At 40.6% G+C, this 19,932-nt stretch overlaps 1 protein-coding gene and 2 pseudogenes across 1 annotated transcript in view; 1 reads left to right on the forward strand and 2 right to left on the reverse strand.

Annotated features, from left to right (window-relative positions):
- Positions 1 to 19,932, reverse strand: part of LOC148723568 (uncharacterized) — a 401,859-nt gene that overhangs the window by 178,376 nt on the left and 203,551 nt on the right. The gene's annotated exons all lie outside the window — the stretch shown is intronic.
- On the reverse strand, positions 8,686 to 9,593 carry LOC148723577 (uncharacterized; annotated as a pseudogene).
- Positions 11,541 to 19,793, forward strand: LOC148723578 (uncharacterized; annotated as a pseudogene).

Raw genomic sequence — 19,932 nt, forward strand, 5'->3', positions numbered from 1 at the left:
AGCCAACATTCACCAAGCCAAGAACAGAAAGCTTCCCAGAAAGCCTTCGTAACATTGCAGTAGAAAAAGATATGTTCTGACGATTCAACCTCTTGTTTACAAAAAGTGCATGAAGGCGAATCCGCCAATCTCCATCTAAACAATCTTTCGCTTGCAAATACTATATTATGTAATACTATATATTGGAATTCTCTAATTTTAGTTTCAATTGTGATGGTAAAAGGCAAGGAGTATATTTTCTTCCAATCAAACGGAAATTGTGGAAAGATTTCCTTGAACTCTTTTTGCGCAGTTGGAGGGATTTGCTTTTTGCTTTTAATCGTGTTATAAAGCGATTTGGACGTGATTTTTGCTAACATTACCTCAGAATTTTCCAACTTCAAATAAATTATGTCATCTGTATGAGAGGGGGGATGTTGAGCGCTTTGTCTAATAATACGTCTCCAGTCGCAAGAAATGGCGTCCACGACACTCATTAACTTAAAATATTGTAGCGGAGATAAATTTGCATGTAACACCTTAACACCCTATAAGAAGATTCCAGTGTCAGAAATGAGATCACCGATCGTATCAATTCCTTTAGAAAGCAAGTGTTTTTCGGAAAAATGAGATCTTTTGGACAGTAATATTTTTATTGTTCCATATAACCTGGTGAACTACATCTTCGTACGAAAGTATTGAAGGTTACCTTAACCTGAACCAAGCGTCCAGGCACTCCTTATAAAAGGCCGGAAGGTAGATAGGTAACTGTCTGGTATCAAAATTACACTTAAGAATAAATTCTCACCCTACCTAAGAAAGGACGGAAGTAATTCAATGTTATTTTCCAAGAGCTGTTGTTATCTTTAATTGTAAATCTTTTTAATACAATCACCCTCTGTGCGAATATCCAACATCTTAAGCCCTCCATCCTCGATATCATTGATAAGAGCGGCGCGTTTAATTTTATCATTGCCTTTCCAAATAAGACGGTACATCAGACTGTTGACCTCTTTGATTAAATCATATGTGACTGTAATCAACAACGCTTTACTCAAGACTTTAGGGATAATAAACGATTTAACAAGCTGTATCCTTCCCAGAAGTGTAAGCTCTCTCCACTTCCACATATTTATTGCATTTTTGATAGACTTTAAGGTGGCTCAATAGGGTTATGCAAGATCACGAAGCGCGCGCCAGTGACATCAATGGAAAGTTAATATTCTCGTTGTTTTTGCTATTTTTCAAATCAAAGCTACTGAAACATAAAAAACAAGGGCCTAAATTTGCTGTACAACAGTCACCTATGAAGTCGAGGCTTTTAGTCCCAAATTAAAACTACTCGAATATCGCCATTTTTTGACGTCCTTTTGACTTTGATTTCAATTTTCTTCAATTTTCTTCGGTAAAATTTTCTATTATTCTCCGACCGGGTAGAGTCTGACAAGACGAAACTTTTAAAATCGAAAAAAATAGGGGTTGTCAAGGTAGTTTTTTCGCTTTTAACATTTTTGTTGTTTTTTGGCTGAGCGAAAAACTTGTCTTACAAATTTTTCTGATAAATTCACAGCAAGGAAAGCTAAAAGGGTATAACATCTCTGCCAAATTTTAAGGAATTTCACCGAAGGAAATACGAGAAATCTGAGGGGGAACTTTCTATTTTTTCACCTCCGTCGCCAACATCGCTATTTGAGCATGCGCGAACTTTCGAACCACGAGGTATTGTCGAGGACGAATGTGTAAACTCGGGTGGTCATTATCTTTGACGTTTTTTTACAAACTGCTTTTGACCTGAAAGTGAGTTGAGAACATACCTTAATTCACTATGTCGCAGAATCCTTCGAAATCTCTTCGAAGTGTTTCAAAATTGCGGAGACTATTCTCGTCGTGTTTGTGACCCTTGGAAGCGATGAGCGACTGGACAATGGCGGTCTCGTCAAAATACACACAAGACCTTTCCGTCCAAATCGTTGGTACAAATTATTTAAATCCTCGTATCTTAGGCCACTGCCAGCAATTTTTTCGGCAATGCTTTTCTTTATTGGGCTATCCGCATGACCTGGGTTGTACAGCTTTCCTCGAAAAGACAGGAGTCTGATGACGGTTGTCAAGATATTTCAGGTCTTCGGCGGCGTCCTTGACAGAGATTACAGAACTTCTGTTCACCAGCATTTTATCAGACAAAGCCAACCTAGACGAAAGCAAGATTCTTCGAAGAACGATCACGTCCTCTGGGGCGTCGTGGGCATCAAAGGTGGTTTAAAATAAATGTTCGTAAACAGAACTCTGCCCAGGCTTTGGAAACTTACCTTCTGCGTTTTGGAGGGAAGAGTGCTTTCTTTTGATGAGTGATTTCATCAGTGTCAGAGTGTCTGCAAACCGGATGGAACTGATGGAACTGAGCTCCGCCATAAAATTTTCGCCACCGTTTCGAAGAATTATTGGAATATCAAATGCGGCGGCCTTGTGTCCAGCCAAGATTGTGCAAACGGGTTTTGTGGACCATGTTGAAGCTTAAATTATGCTGGCCCTCAAAAAAGTTAAGAACTGCCTAAGTACTTGCGATAACTCAAAGGCTTCTACTAGTCGATTATCTTTGAAAAGTCGGCGGATTCCATTGACAGTTTTAACTGTAAGTTTGTTGACCTTTGACGCGTGAGAATCTATGTCTCTGGTTGGTAGAATATAGCATGAGAATTGTTTACCTGACCTATCCACGGCAGCGAGCTGACATACTTCTGCTGATTTTCCCGTTGAATTTGTCTCAATGTCAAATAAAACAAAGTGATAAAATTTACCGTCATCAAATTTTTCCTTTTTTATTTTGTGCAATACAGTATGCAAAGGATTTGACAAGGTAATTTATGACTTTCTGTGACAACACTGAACTGTTGGGGAACTTACTTCGTTGGCTCAAGTTGTATAGGCGTGTTGTTAGGGATCTTTTTAAGTGAACTGTATCACTGCATTTTTCCACACCATAGGGTACCCTTTGCTTTAGGTGAGATTCAGTCATTGAATCATTATCCACGGTGTAAATTGAAAATTTGACATTTTATTTAGTTACCTTATTGAAAAGTTCAACTGCAGCTAAAGGCTCCGTTGACTTTGAAGAGCCTGAATGATTTTTTCTACAGTCGTGGTCATTTGGTTGTTTTCCTGCCTTTTTAGCTTCATCACAGGAGCGGCACATTTTATTTTTTGTTGTGTAGTCAAGGACCTTACCAGTTGAAAGGCCAATGACTGCAGCATGTCCGGTCTTAGAGTTGAAACCTCGCCCCCGTTTCTGCCCCCCCATGTCGTAAGAACAGGCAATAGGTACCAAATTGTTCTGGTCAGGCTTGTTACCATTTTCAATTGCCTTCTCTCATTCAAGGTTTAGGAATTGCTGTCACCTATTCTTTGCTAGCTCTATTGCCTTTCCAGCTTCCCTTTCCCGATCTTTGAAAGTTGATGAGTTCAGTGCAGGCACATTGAGGATTGAAAGTAAATTGTTTAAATGGGTGTTGCCCACTCGTGTGTAAACAGCCAAGGGCAGCTCTCGTGTTCACATCAAAGGTCATTGGACCGCGTGCACCAGATCTGTGCTTTTTTGATGTTTTAATAGTGTTTTCCACATTGCATTGGCTGCATATAACAGTAAACGTACTTGCCAAGCCACTGTGCTGTTCTTCAATAACATTGCCAAGAGACAAAGGGCCTAGAAATATTGTAAAATACACTATAAACTAACAGGGAAAAAAGACTACATCCGCAATATTTGTTATGTTCTTTTGTATGATAATGGTGTAAAATATGATATAGTGCCGTTAAAAATAGTGAGAATTTACCGCAATGACAAAATGAGCATTCCTTCAGACCATCTGTAAGGGTTTCTAAGTCCACCAGTCTGGATCCTTGTGGCAGGTTCGCCTTCCTCTTAGCTTTATTCTGCTGATGGGAATCAGGGTTGGAGTCAACAGAACAGGTAGGCCGATAATTTGGACAAGCTTGGCAGGAAAATCTTACCAAAAATTAAGACTTCCGATTAAAGAAAAATGTACAGACCTCACATGCTCGTGTCATTCGTTTTGCTGGGGGTTCGTTTTCCTTGGACATGTTAACATACTGGAGCTTCCTTTTGGCATTCCACATTTTGAGCCCTTCGTGTACCCTTTTTATTTTTGTTTCTTTTCTGGTTTCGATCGCTTCCACTTTCCGAGAGCGACCTGACGCATTACGGATGTTGTGTAGGCGTTGTGTAAACTTCTGGTCTTTCACTCTCAATATTGTGCTCATTACTGGGAAGTATCGATGCCGTTTCGCTCTCGTCAAGTAAACTTCGCGATTATGTGACAAAAATTGTGCACTCGCGTGAAGCCGCCATGTTTGTTTACATATTTGATGCCATTTAAAAGTTCGGGCCATTTTCGTACCCATTCTTCGCCCGGCCAAAAAACCCTATTGAGCCACCTTAAAATTACTTCAAAGTTCGCTTTCATCCTCGATGAGACGTTAAAGTCAAAACGATTCCTAGAATCTTAATTGAAGTTCTTACTTTATGAGCATAATTGTTTTGATCAAGACGATGGCTACCAATTGCAAAAATTTCAGTCTTATCTTTATTGACTTGGAGGTTGGAGAATCTAGAAAACGACTCCAGAGTCGCCACTAAAAGGTGATATGACGTAGTATCTCTAAGGAAACAAGTCATGTCATCGGAAAAAAGGCTTAGTTTGACTTCTTCCTCCTTCCTCTTCACGAATTTGACAAGTGAGCACTTCAAGAGCAAGGGTGAATAGTAAGGGTGACAAGGGGTCACCTTGCCTAACTCCGCATCTGACTGGGAATAGATCAGTAGTGAAACCATTGTTTATAACACAGCTGGACACATTAGTATAAAACGTCTTGATCCACTGTAGAAAGTATGTTCCAAAATTATATTTTTTCAAGACTTTGAAGAAGAAGGTATGATTTAAAGATTCGAATGCTTACTCGAAATCCACAGCCAGAAGGATACCAGAACAACCTGTAAACTGGGAAAATTCAAGTATAACTTCAACCGTTCGAACTCCTTCCATAATTGATCTCCCTTTAATAAAGTCATTCTGGTTAGCGTGGATCAAATAAAGATAGAATTTGTCCTAGCCTTGCAATTACTTTGGATGCAATTTTAACATCGAAATTAATTAAAGAGATTGGTCTCCAATTCTTTATGAAACGTCTGTCTTTGTCTTTCTTTTCTATCAAAGTAATCATAGTCTGTTTCTGTGAATTGGGTAGTTGTCCCTGTTCATGAGAAAAATTTAAGGCATTGACAAGGGACTTCGATATGAGATGCCAAAAGCCGAGGTAAAATTCCACAGTCAAACCATATTTTCCTGGTGCTTTGTTTTTCTGAAAGGATTTCAAAGCTTCGAAATACTCATTAGTCGTAATATTGCTTTCCAAAAGCCCCCGCTGCTCGGCCGTCAGCATGTTAGTATTACTATTCTTAAGGAATTGGTGAGTTGATATGTCATCACAATCGCATAAACCTGTATCGTAGAGAATTCCATAAACGTTTTGGATCTCCGTCATTATCTGTCTCGGATCGGTCGTGCATGCATCGTTTGTGACCACTGATTTTCTAACACTGATTTTTTCTTTTTATAATTTTCTAAATTCAAAAAATATTTATTGCTTTTTTCTCCGTGTTCATACCAATTTATTCTTGATCAGATCATTGCCCCTTGAGCTCTATAATCATATTGTCTATCATATTCACTTTGCAGGATTTCCAGTTCACTCATGTTTTCTGGGTTAGGCTGTTCATCGCATTTTGCTGTGCATTTTTTTAATTTTTGTTCCAACAGTGATAGTTTCTCCCTTCGATTTTTAGCCTTATGTTTACTATAGGAAATTGTTTCCTAACGGATTTTGTACTTAATGAAGTCCCAAAGGATCCTTGGATCTTGAATACCTTTTCCTTCTTCCGGCCAGATGTTATATCTATCAGTTACTAATTTAATGCAATCTTCATCTTCTAAAAAACTGGAATTAAATTTCCAAAAAGATGGACCCCTTTCTGTTTCTTCGATTTCATTTATATGCATTGAAATAGCGGAGTGATCGGTTCTTATTGCCGGAATAATATCGACATTCTCTACCTCTTCCTGAATACGACTGGTGATTACCCAGAAATCCAGACGGCATTGTACGACTGGGTTCTTTTGTCTCCACGTAAAACGTTTGACATCTGGATTTCTGATTCTTCATATATCAATCAAATCAAACGACGAACACAGATCCTCCATCTTTTTTCAAGATTCTTTCATTTGAGGCTTACCTCCGGAACCATCCAAATTGGCATCAAGAATGACATTAAAGTCGCCTCAAATAATTACTTCGCAATTTTCTACTAATTCTAGGTCATCGAGCTTGAGCTTCTTTTGGATTTCTTCGGAAGAAACGCATTGGTCTTTAATCTTATTAGGCGCATAAATATTTACCAAAACAAACGGTTCGCTTTGAATAAGACACTTTAAAATAACAAATCTCCCCTGCTCATCTTCTCGAAGAACCTTGATTTCGTAGTCAAAATTCGCCTTGAAAAGAATCATAACTCCCTTGCTGTGTTCCGAACCGTGACTGAAGAAAATATCTCCCCTCCATTGTGCTTTCCACAAGTTAACAACTTCTGGAGTACTGTACGTTTCTTTTAAAAGGATGATATCAGATTTCTTTTTCGCAAGCCAATTAAATAACGTAGATGTAGATATAGATGTAGATTTATTTATACTCGAAATTTATGGAGCTTGTCAAGCACCTAGCTTAGATAGCTAATGAATCGAGTAGAAAATAAATGAAATATAATTCTAAAAAGTTACAATAAAAGTTCAGAGATAATAAGAAAAAAAAAAGGTTAACCAATTAATTAATTAATCAATCAAACAGTTAATAACATTATAAATACACTAATATAGCTATATACATGCTACTGAAAAGATAGGATACTAAAACTACATCCAGAGTAAAAATTACATTAAGTCTAAGAGGTACAAAGGGTACAGTTACATACGTCAAAAGTAATTTTCCTGATACGTGTTACAAACTCTTTTAGTGTTCGTGAAGTTCTTAAGTCATTATTTAAAGAGTTCCAGATTTTTGGACCAAAGTACCTGAAAGTATTTAGCCCATGCTTAGTAGTGTTGACTCTGGGTTGTACAAGAATCAGTTCGCCACGTAGGTTGTGTGAGTTGTTTCTAAGCGTCAGCAGAGTACGAAGTGGATTTGATGTTGTCCCATGAATAACTTTATAAATAAGAATGCACATGTCCTGGACTCTTCTGTTGTGTAATGTGGGCATATTTACTGTTTCAAGTAGAGTACTATAGGTACTAGTGCTGTTGTTAAGGACTGATCTTAGAGCACGCTCGTTGAGTTTTTCAAGTTTAACCGATGTTGTTTTTCCACAGTACATCCACACTGTGGAACAATAGGTAAAGTGAGGAAGAATGTAAGCCTTATATAGTGTAAGCTTGGTTTGTAAGCTAAGAAGTTTTCTGAACCGGCATATGATTGCAATTTGCTTGCTAATCTTCTTGCATAGCGAAACTACGTGATTGTTGAAATTCAGCCGGTCATCTATAAGCACGCCCAGGATGTTTGCAGGTGGTAATGCTTTCCTTTTGTGTAAACCATAAGACTGAATTGATCGACTTTAATCAACGAATACTTAATCAGAAACTTCTAACAGTGACAGAATAAAACGGGGCGGTCACGCTTAGTAAAACAACACAACGAGTACATAGCGAGTACAAGTTTCGACATGGTGGTTCTCTCCTGCACTCGAGCACATGTTTTTTTTGTCTCTGCGCATGTGCCGAACGCACACCGCAGGTTAATAATATTGCGGTCTAGACTACTAGTCACCAGATTCCACACCTTTTGTCGAGAGAACGAAACCCTCGAACATTTAAAAATAACATTTTGAAATTTGAGCTACGTTTCATAAAATACGAAAGCGGTGCCAGCGGAGAAATCAATATTTTGAAAAGCCCTTTCACAAATGCAGATCAAGTCATAGGTGTTGTGCAAGCTGCCCACACTAGCACAATAGGCAATTAACACATTAACGTCTAAGGTTGAACACAAAAGGAAAAAGACAGAACGACATACAACTAAACAATTAAAAAAGTAAAGGCTGATAGTTTCTGAAGAAACTGTTTGGGGCTGCGTCGGTGGGGGTAACAAAATAATTTGAATATATCAACAAAGTTGAACTGGTAAATTGGCCACCGTTACGATTATAAAAGCTGACGCTTCGAGCGTTAGCCCTTCGACGAAGAGCTAACGCTCGAAACGTCAGCTTTTATAATCGTAACGGTGGCCAATTTACCATTTTAACTTTGTTGATGTATTCAAATTAAAAAAGTAGCCAGCAAAAGCTGTTAATACGTATAATGCACGATCCTTCGCAGTAGATAGCGCTATTTATGCAATAGCGAAAATCAGACCTGAAAAAAATCAGGCCTGTACGGGATTCGAACCACTGACCTCTGCGATACTAGTGCAGCGCTCTACCAATTGAGCTAACAAGCCATCTGGGAGCAGGCCGTTAAGTTGATTCATTGTAACCCAAAGCTGTTAAATAAGCTACTAACAAACAGGGTCTTGCAGTTCTCATAACACGTAGAAACAATAAGATTAGGAAAAAAAAAACTCCGGTTTTGGAAGCAAAACATTGCTTGAGTTTGAATATATAAACATATTTGTACATGGCCCGAATTTTGGTATTAGCTACAATTCTATATTTGAACACCGTCGATCAACAGTTTATCGGGTTCGGCCCTACTAAAATAGGCGGTCTTACCATCTTCTTAAGCCTTCTTGAACAGTTTCATCTTCTTCTTTCTGCGCTCCGTAATTTCTTTTGGAAGACCCGGCGATATCCCAAAGTCTTTTCCTTTGAGTTTTCTGGCGTTAAACATGACCTTCTCTCGATCAGGGTATCTCAGGAAACGTATAATAATCTGTCTGGGTTTTCCGTCGGAGGGGTCCTACTTTCCAATCCGATGTACTCTTTGAAATTCTAATCAATCGACATCTTCCAAACCTAGCTCCGTTCTCAAAAAATGAACCAAAACCTCCCTCGTGTCTTCCTCTGCGCCTACTTCTTGGATTCCAAAAAAGCGTAAGTTCTCCCGCCGCTGGTAGACCTCCATATAAACTTTTTCATCTTTGAACTGGTTAAGCTAGGTTTGTAATTCTTGGATTCTCGTCATGAAGGATTTCCTTTCCGCATCAGCGAAATTCATCCCATTCTCTACGTCGTTCACAGTCCTCTCCGTTTTCTTCTGAAATGATTCAAGACATTCAACCTTGGTTTGAAGATAGTAGACTTCGACATCCACAGATTTAACATGGTTCTCAAGTTCTTCAAGTTTAGATTCTACTTTTCCAAGTTTGAGTTCAACTGCTCCAAGTTTCTCTAATACGAGATCTAGTTTTGGCATAACCTGCTCCGCCATATTGAATGAGGACATCGTTTCGTCTAATTTACAGCTTGTTCTCGAACTAGTAGATGATGTGTTGCACCTTATTTTTTTATCGTCCGGTGAGAGATGCCTTGTCGCATTTCCTCACTATGGAGAGCGAGCCGAATTAACCGCCGAACTTTGAAAGCCCCAAACGAACGATTTTGAGGCTTCCTGGCAGAAAAAAAAAACACTTCCAAACAAGTAATGAACTGGTACAATGTATATATGAAGTTCATATATTTTAAACTGCGGTATTAGATACGTTTGATGCACGATCCTCGCAGTAGAGAGCGCTATTTATGCAATAGCGAAAATCAGACCTGAAAAAGATCAGGCCTGTACGGGATTCGAACCACTGACCTCTGCGATACTAGTGCAGCGCTCTACCAATTGAGCTAACAAGCCAACTGGGAGCAGGCCTTTAAGTTGATTCGTAATAAACTCGTGATGATAAATCAGGTACAATGTATATATGAAGTTCATATATTTTGAACTGCGGTATTAGATACGTATGATGCACGATCCTCGCAGTAGAGAGCGCTATTTATGCAATAGTGAAAATCAGACCTGAAAAAAATCAGGCCTGTACGGGATTCGAACCACTGACCTCTGCGATACTAGTGCAGCGCTCAACCAATTGAGCTAACAAGCCAACTGGCAGCAGGCCGTTAAGTTGATTCGTAATAAACCCGTGATGATAAATCAGGTACAATGTATATATGAAGTTCATATATTTTGAACTGCGGTATTAGATACGTATAATGCACGATCCTCGCAGTAGAGAGCGCTCTCTAAATAGTGCTCTCTACTGCGAGGATTGTGCATCATACGTAAGTAATGAACTATCAATCTTTATTTGGAGCTGATTTTTTTGAAGACTGACTACTAGGGAGAGATTCTAGAGGCAATATATTTGAACTACATTCGAAACGGCTATGTAAATGCCACAGGAACCCATTACCATAGAAACCCGAAACCACAGATATATAAGATGGTAAGCCTGTGGTGACAGTTAACCAAAATGTGAACTAAAACATGCCGAGAAATCGAATACGAAATGACGGCGGATTATGTGCAGTGTGAAAGATTTGCGGACTTTAAAAATGGTTGCCGTACAAAGCTTTGTGTGAGAGATGAATAAAATGCAGTGATATGTTTGAAGGTAAAGTGGATAGTCAAAATGTCCACGTCTAAATCATTAAAAAACAACGTAAGTAACACTCACAAGAATTCCTACAATCCCCCAAGCCCAATGTACCCAAGTTCGGCTCCGGACGGTCATTTTCTGGCTTCTTATGGCCTCTCTGATGCTTTAAATCCGCCTGTGTTTACCATTATCCATATCTCACCAGGCTATCAGGCCGATGTAAGGTAGTGTTTTCAAATTGTCCACGTCAGAACGTCTTCTACGATGATTGATCGTCTATTTGAGACATATTTTAAGGCACAGAGAGCCGTTTATGTTCGGCCGAAATAACTGATAAAATCCCATATTTCACCTTTTTCCAGGTATTGACCTCTTTGGGGAAACGAGCGCTTGTGTAAGCAAAAAAATAAGTCGAATTTGGTGTAAGTGTTGAGACTCACAAGAAAATAGTCGCCATCTTTGAAGGGCTTTGTAACCGGTCAGTGTAAAACGCAGACTGTGGACTGCCGACCGGGTGTAAAATGCAGACTGAGGCTAAAATGCAGACTGCGGACTGCAAACTAGGGGTAAAATGCAGACTGCAGACTGCAGAACAGGGTTAAAATGCAGACTGAGGGTAAAATAAAATATTAATAATAAAAAACAAGACTTGGGAGTGTTCCTACCCGTACCAGTATTTTTTATTTTCAAAATCCCGAAAACTCAAACCAAAAGGCGTTTATTCGCCTTAGTCAAACATATTATCAACCTCGAGTTCTTGAACTCCCCATTTTGTTGAACCAAATTTCCCAAAAGCGCCCAAACTGATCGTAATGCTATGCATCTTACCTTTGTTTACAAGTCGGCCATTTTGAATTGTGCTTTCGGGAATAGGTCTGAGACCGAGTAACTCTTTCAGCGTTTAAATTCTTCATATGGCCTTGGAATTGTTTGGAAGACAAGGCAAGCAAAACACGACAGCACAACAACAAGGCAAGGTAAACTTGTAGGTATCGAGCATAGTTTGTGAAATACATTAACGCAAATTATCGAAAATTACCATGAGATCCTCGTCCTCGTTTTCCGACATTTTATAGTGCCATGTGTAGGCTTTGGTAGATTGTGCTGGCATAATTTTAAGCATAATTCAGCAAAACGAGCATTATTTTCAGCTTTTATTTCAGTTTAGCACTGCTGGCATAATCCGAGCTTTTATGCGTTAAAAACAAAAAAAAAAACCATCATAGCTCTAGAATAATTCAGTTTGTATTTTACTTTTGTATTGTTTTTGGAAAATATTGAGGTCTGTGCTAAGGCGCATGGCAGGCGGCACAGGGTCACCCTGTGCATAAGACTGAGACTCAGGCCACCACGCTTATGGCTCGGCGGCTCGGCCCCTCAGGCCTCAGATCAAAGATGGCGTCGTCCTCGAGTACATCCACTTCCACCACTTCAAGCACTTCCAGTGCCGTACCAAGAGCTTTAATCTCTTGAGAACGTATCATTTGTTAATCATTTGGCTTTTCGAGGTGCGCACATGCGTATTTGCGATGCTAAAGACTGTAAGACTGGAAGGTGGACTATGTGAATGTTCATTAAAGTCAAAATTGATAGAGTTAAGCCACTGATGATCTTTATTTTCCTTAAAATCAGTGTAAAATGTAAGTAGCATAATTTCGGTGACAGAGAGCATAATTTTCAGAAAGTAGCATAATTTTAGCATAATTTCTAAAAAATGTGAGCACTGCTAAAAGCATAATATGCTTTTTTCGAACATAATCTACCAAAGCCTAGCCATGTGACTTGGGGACGACGTGACGTTTATACTGCGTGAAGCGGCCTTTGTGTGTTTCGTGAGTCCTGACGTGACATTATTTTAGGGGTACGAACACTCTTTATTTCATCCTTAAGACTGGTTTTTTTTATTATTAATATTTTACCCTCAGTCTGCATTTTCCCCCTGGTCTGCAGTCTGTAGTCTGCATTTTACCCTCAGTCTGGATTTTACCCCCGGTCTGCAGTCCGCAGTCTGCAGTCCGCAGTCTGCAGTCCTCAGTCTGCAGTCTGCAGTCCGCAGTCTGCAGTCCGCAGTCTGCAGTCCGCAGTCTGCAGTCCGCAGTCTGCAGTCCGCAGTCTGCAGTCCGCAGTCTGCAGTCCGCAGTCTACGCTTTACACTGACCGCTTTGTAACCTATTTTTTTAAGTGGATTTCAGCTGTACTGAAGCCGCTAATTTTTGATTCCGATCTTTTATCTTGACCTGGAATCTTGTGGTCGCATGATCTATAACTTTAAAACATTCAGCAGAGCAGGAATTGCGGCATGCTTGGGATTGTTGAAGATGTTGAAAGATATGTGAGGTCCTGTCCTTGTCTAAGTGTTCGCGAATGCGTGTCGAAAGGTGTCGGCTAGTTTCGCCGACATAGCAAGAATTACAGCTTGCACAGGTAAACTTGTAAACAACATTCGAACGAAGTTCGACAGGCACAGGGTCCTTCACACCAAACATGTTGCGGATCTTGAAAGAGGTAAAGGCTAGCTTAACATCGAGATTGTTGCAATAACGTTTAAGTAATTTACTTAATCTGTTTTGTGCTACAACAGAGAAGGGGCCAACATAACGTAATTTGAAAAAATGTGTAGAATTGGGGGGAGGACTAGCAAGTATATTCTAAGAGATGTAAGTTTTGGTAATATACTGCTCAACGACTTTCTCGAGAATATGACTGGGGAAAAGCTTTTTGCGTAAGATTACTAACAATTTCTTGATGTCCTTATGAAACCTTGCCCATGTGTTGTTGATCTTGTATGTTCTGTCAACTAGTGCCCTGATTAAGCCGAGTTTGTAAGAGAAAGGGGTAAAGCTAAAATAATTAGTTAATAAACCGGTGAAGGTTTTCTTACGATAGACCCTGGTGATAGGAGATTGAAGTTGACTGTTATGAATCAGAACATCCAAAAAGGAGATTTTTTGATCCATCTTTTTTCCATGGTGAAACGTATGTTAGGATGTCTGTCGTCGATATAGTCAAAAAACAAAGTAGTGTCATGTTCAGTGTCAAATAAGCAAAAATTATCGTCAACATAGCGTCGGTAAAATAAAATACTGGAGGCCTTATATTGTTTAAGGGTCCGTTTTTCGATCAAATTGATGGGGCGGCAATGGGCTCTCCTCTTGCCCCGGTTGTCACGTTCTACAGTCGATGGAAATGGATATTCGCGAAGAAAGGACACAACACACGAATCTCATCTAAACATCCGCCATGCCACTTTAATAATTAATCCCGACTTCCATTGCGTGTTTACCTATGTTATGTATGACACACGAAATGTACCTTACAAACTACATTCCTTCCCTTTTCGGTAAAACGACAACGATCCTAAGAAGATGTCAACACAATGGAGAGTCGCCTAAAACCTAGTACAGTCGAACCTCGATTATCCGGACCACTGGGGACTGGCCCGAATAGTCGGGATAATCGAGAGTCCGGATAATCGAAATATGTACATTAATGAGTCAACACTGAATACATTTGTAAACCGTAACATTTAATCGAGAATCATGCAAGAATGAACCACAATCACAAGCAATTTCTGACTACAATGTACTACTGTGCGTGTTAGGCGCGTTTAAGATCACTCGGGCAATAACCTTGCCCAAAATTGTCTTTCAGTTCTGACTGGAAGTTTATAACTCAGTTCGGCGTATGATAGCTTTCCTACGGATAATAAATGTGACTAATTAATATTCATGAAAAGAGGGGACCAGAAAAGCTAGTCCGGATAATAGAGAAATCCGGATAATCGAGGTCCGGATAATCGAGGTTTGACTGTACAATTAAAACTCATAAAACGGCTAGCCACAAAATCATTAATTGTCCTCTTTGAACTGTAACGGTCAATGATGACATGAAGTCACGACAAAGTTTCTGATAATGGTACTCAAGTCAAAACATAGTCCTTGATAATGACACTCAAGTCATAACAAACTATTTAATTCTTTCCGGCGGTTTCCTGACCCTCATTGGTCTCGTCACAACCGGGCTGCTCAGTTTTTCTCGTTCTGCTTCGGCTTCCGCAGGATCAGTAACATCAAGCAATGAAGTTGTTTCCCCAGGATTGATGTCTCCTCATACTTTACGTGCGTTGTGTTTCGCATCAGTTGAACGCCGTATGGTGATTCAACAACAACACTGTTTCCAGTTTTGGTTATAACATCATAAGGCTCAGGAGCAGATGGTGTTGATAATTTGTTTTTACACTCTTGTTTTACTAACACTTGATCACCTGGAGCTAGGTAGGACTCCTGGGAATTCTTCTTCTTGTCTGCATACCATTTGGTTTTGGCTTTCACTTCGCCATCTCTGTCTCGCATCTCGCACTCTGTGCTCTCCTCTTTCAGTTCGGGTAATTTAGTACGCATCTTTCTGCCAAACAAGAGTTCAGCTGGGCTCACACCTGTGGTAGTGCGAGGGGTTGACCTATATGCTACCAAATATTTGCGCACTTCTTTCTTCCATTGTTTCCCCTCAGCTTGAGCTATTTTCATCCTCTTGAGGAGGGACTTGTTTTGTCTTTCAATATCGCCATTTGCTTGTGGCCATGATGGCGTGGTCCTCCTGTGTTCAATACCGTTATCCTCCAAATACCGCTCAAATACTTCAGATCTGAATTGTGGACCATTGTCGCTTCGAAGTGATTGAGGTAGTCTATGTGGGGTGAAGATTTTCTCCAAACACTCTGACTTTCTCTGACGTTATGGAGTGCATGATATCCACTTCATAGTATCTGCTGAATTAGTCGATGGTAACTAAAACAGATTCTCCTGAAGGTAATGGGCCTAACAGGTCGATGGCCAAATCTTGCCATGGGCCACTTGGTAATGGGTTGACTTGACTGGCTCTGGGTTTGCTGGGCTGCTTACAAGCTGACAGCCATGACAGGTTTTGCAAAACTTCTCGGCTTCCCTGTCGAATCCAGGCCACCAGACTTTTGCCGACCGCAACCTCTGCTTCATACTGACAATTCCTGGGTGTCCTTCATGGGCAAGGCTCAATACTCGAGGTCTCAGCTTGCTTGGTATGACAATCCTGGTACCACGAAGAATCAGCTTGCCAATGACACACAGTTCGCCACATACTGGTATGTACTGCTTATGCTGATCACCTTTCCAGTTTCCATCTTTAATGTACTGACGCAGTTCCACAAACTCTCTGTCCTCTGATGAGGCTTCTTCAATCTCACGTGTTGTCATCGCTTGAGGAGTGGCAGTTACTGCGACGAACCTGACAAATTCATCTCACACCCTGTGCGCCGATGAAGATGCTGCTTGCCCGTTCGCATGCAGTAAGCGTGACAATGGGTCAGAAATATTCTGCTCTCCAGGTAAGTATTTGACTTGAAATTTACACGGCTGTAATCGCAGGATCCATCATTCGATTCGTGCGCACGGCTTGGATCTGCTCGAGTAAATTGTTTCCAACGGCTTGTGATCAGTATGCAGTGTAAATTCAATGCCGTACAAGTACACATGGAATCGTTCACATGCCCATACAACAGCCAAGGCTTCTTTTTCTGTTTGTGAATAACGCCTTTCCACAGCGCTTAAACTCTTGCTTGCGTAGCTAATGACTCTTTTCCTGCCTTGCTGCCCTTGGATGAGGATCGCACCGAGGCCTACCGGACTTGCGTCTGCTATGATTAGTGTCTTGGCATCTTTATCAAAGTAGCCAAGATTATCTGCACTTGATAGCCTCCTCTTAAGCTCATTGAATGCGTTCTTCTGCTCTTCTCCAAACTCGAAACGAACACCCTTTTTGGTCAACTTTCACAATGGCTCCGCGACTGTAGCGAAGTCCGGAATGCAACGGGCATTGTAGTTTGCCAGTCCCAGAAAGCATCTGACTTGTGATGCACTCTGCGATACTCTTGCATCAATGATCGCCTTTACCTTGTCTTCGGCAGGGCCAATACCATTGTTGCTTAACACTAGCCCCATGAAGACCATCTGGGTCATGTGGAACTTGCACTTCTCTGCATTCAGCGTGAGATTCTTCTCTTTCAGCCTCTCCAAAACTCGCTGCAATCTTCTGTCATGTTCCTCAGTGTTCTTCCCATGATGAATGATGATATCATCTGAGATGTTGGCAACACCTTCGCAGCCTTGTACTGATTGCTGGATGACATGCTGGTATACTTCTGGAGCTGAGCTTATCCCGAACATTAGGCGCTTGTACCGGTAAAGACCACAATGTGTAGTGAACGTTGTGATGCTTCTGGAATCTGGATGGAGTTCTAATGGGTGGTAACCCCATTTTAAATCCAGTTTACTGAACACTGTGCTCTGGTTGAGGCTTTGGAGCACTTCGTCCATTGTGGGTATGGGATAACGTTCTCTGATATTGGCTTCGTTAGCTCTTCGCATGTCCACACAAAGGCGTATTTCATCTTTCTGCTTTGGGACTACTACAACTGGACTAACTCACGTGGTTGGGCCCTCTACTGGTTCAATTATGTCCATGGCTATTAATTCTTCAATCCTCTCCTTAACTTTGTCTCCAAGACTAAAATGGGGTGCGCCTGACTGGTTGCGCCACAGGGGGTACATCTGGATTCACATGCAACTTTACTTGGAAATCTTTTAACTTTCCCACACCTTCAAAGATTTCTTTGAAGTAATCAGACATGATTGTCTCGTTATATGTCACAGTGCACATCTGGGTTCCTAATTTCAAGACGCCTAGCTGTATGGCAGTTTCTCTTCTAAGCAGTGCCACCCCTTCGCCCTTAATAAGGACAAATTCGGCTTCGGCTTCTTTTCCCTCTACTCTCGCTAGTGCTGAGAATGTTCCTAGAACGTTCAGCGGCTGTTTACTGCCATACGCATAAAGCTTCTTATCACTCTTTCTCGACACACAATTAACCTTGTCTTGCTTTAACTTTAACCACAGATTTTTGTCAATGACATTGGTGCTTGCACCCGAATCAATCAACATCGCAACTACAACTCCACCCACAGTCACATCTATTTTCCAAGTTGATGTAGCAGAATTCACAGTAAATGTATATTCATCTTCATCTCTCTCACTTCTCAAAGACCTGACTGACATCTTCGTTTTCCTTCCTTTTGTCTTCTCTTCCCGCCTAGGTTTGGGAGGTTCGGCTGTTTTCGTTTTACACTGCGAACCAAAATGGTCAGCTCCTCCGCACTTATGGCAAGTTTTTCCTTTCGCGGGACACTCAAGGTCTCGTCCAAAATGTCCTTCTTTTCCACATCTGTAGCATGCTTGCTTGGCAGACTCCTTCCCCTTGTCTTCCTGCTTGTCACGGACGAAATTCACATTCTTTTTGCCTTCCATATTTTCTAGCTGTCACCGAACTCGCTCTTGATTTGCTGCCGTCGAAAGTAACAGTTCTAAGGTTAAGTGCTCACCCTTTTCCAGTATTTTCTTCCTTAGTTCATGTGATTTACATCGCTGCACGACTTGATCACGAATCTGGTTATCAGCTTGGTCGCCGTAGTCACAGTCTTTGACCACGTGTCTCAATCGTGTAACAAACTGAGCCACAGCTTCGCCGTCCTCTTGTTCCATGCTGCGAAACAGGTGATTTTGGTATGTCGAATTTACCTTTGGAATGAAATAATCGTTGAAAGCTTTCACCGCTTTTTCGAAATCTTTCGCCTCACCTGTGTCAGGTAACGTTTCGAAAATTTCCTGAACAGCTTCGCCGGCCGAACGAAGGAGTAAAGCTCTCCTCTGAGTTTTATTATCCGCTTTATCCGCTTGGATGAGCAAGCCTTTCCTATCGGGATAAACTGAGAAGCTTTTCAACCAACGTTGCCATCGCCTTCCCACACTTGAAGGTTCACCATGTGGATCGAAGGGTTCCACACTCGTAAAGTCGTCTATCTTTATTTACGCAATGGTCTGGGCAGCTGCAACTTCAATCCTCGTCGCCAGATGTCACGTTCTACAGTCGATGGAAATGGATATTCACGAAGAAAGGACACAACACACGAATATAATCTAAACATCCGCCATGCTACTTTAATAATCAATCCCCACTTCCATTGCGTGCTTACCTATGTTATGTATGGCACACGAATTGTACCTTACAAACACTACACCGGTATTGGCCAATCTTTTCATGGGTCACCATGAAAGGATTTGGCTGGAAAACTATAAGACCTCCAGTATTTGATTTTACCGACGCCATGTTGACGATAATGTTTGTTTATTTGACACTGAACATGACGCTACTTTGTTTTTTGACTACATCAACGACAGACATCCTAACAAACATTTCACCATGGAAAAAGAGAAGGATAAAAAAATCCCTTTTTTCGATGTTCTGATTGATTACAGTCAACTTCAATCTCCTATCACCAGGGTCTATCGTAAGAAAACCTTCACCGGTTTATTAACTAATTATTTTAGCTTTACCCCTTTCTCTTACAAACTCGGCTTAATCAGGGCACTAGTTGACAGAACATACAAGATCAACAACACATGGGCAGGGTTTCATGAGGACATCAAGAAATTGTTAGTAATCTTACGCAAAAACCTTACCCCAGTCATATTCTCGAGAAAGTCATTAGGCAGTATATTACCAAAACTTAGATCTCTTCGAATATACTTGCTAGTCTTCCCCTAATTCTACACATTTTTTCAAATTACCTTATGTTGGCCCCTTCTCTATTGTAGCACAAAACAGATTACGTAAATTACTTAAACGTTATTGCAACAATCTCGATGTTAAGCTAGCCTTTACCTCTTTCAAGATCCGCAACATGTTTGGTGTGAAGGACCCTGTGCATGTCGAACTTCGTTCGAATGTTGTTTACAAGTTTACCTGTGCAAGCTGTAATTCTTGCTTTGTCGGCGAAACTAGCCGACACCTTTCGACACGCATTCGCGAACACTTAGACAAGGACAGGACCTCACATATCTTTCAACATCTTCAACAATCCCAAGCATGCCGCAATTCCTGCTCTGCTGAATGTTTTAAAGTTATAGATTATGCGACCACAAGATTCCAGGTCAAGATAAAAGAAGCGCTGCATATTTCCTAGGAGCAACCTTCTTTAAATAAGCGATTCCGATCTTATGAATTATGCATGTGTAACATAATTCAAGTTAATTACATTTCCTATTGCTCAGTAATATCTTTAAAGTCCTTTGACTTTTAAACATAGTCATCCTTTATTTGCAAAAACGCTAGTTTCAATTGAAAAATGTCTGATAGACCCCCATTGGAAGCATTTTTGAAGTGGGAATTGAGAATTGAAAGTCCCTCATTAGCATATGCAGCGCTCACGACATCAACCG

The sequence above is a fragment of the Stylophora pistillata genome, chromosome 9, assembly GCF_964205215.1.
Source record: "Stylophora pistillata chromosome 9, jaStyPist1.2, whole genome shotgun sequence".
Lineage (NCBI taxonomy): Eukaryota > Metazoa > Cnidaria > Anthozoa > Scleractinia > Pocilloporidae > Stylophora > Stylophora pistillata.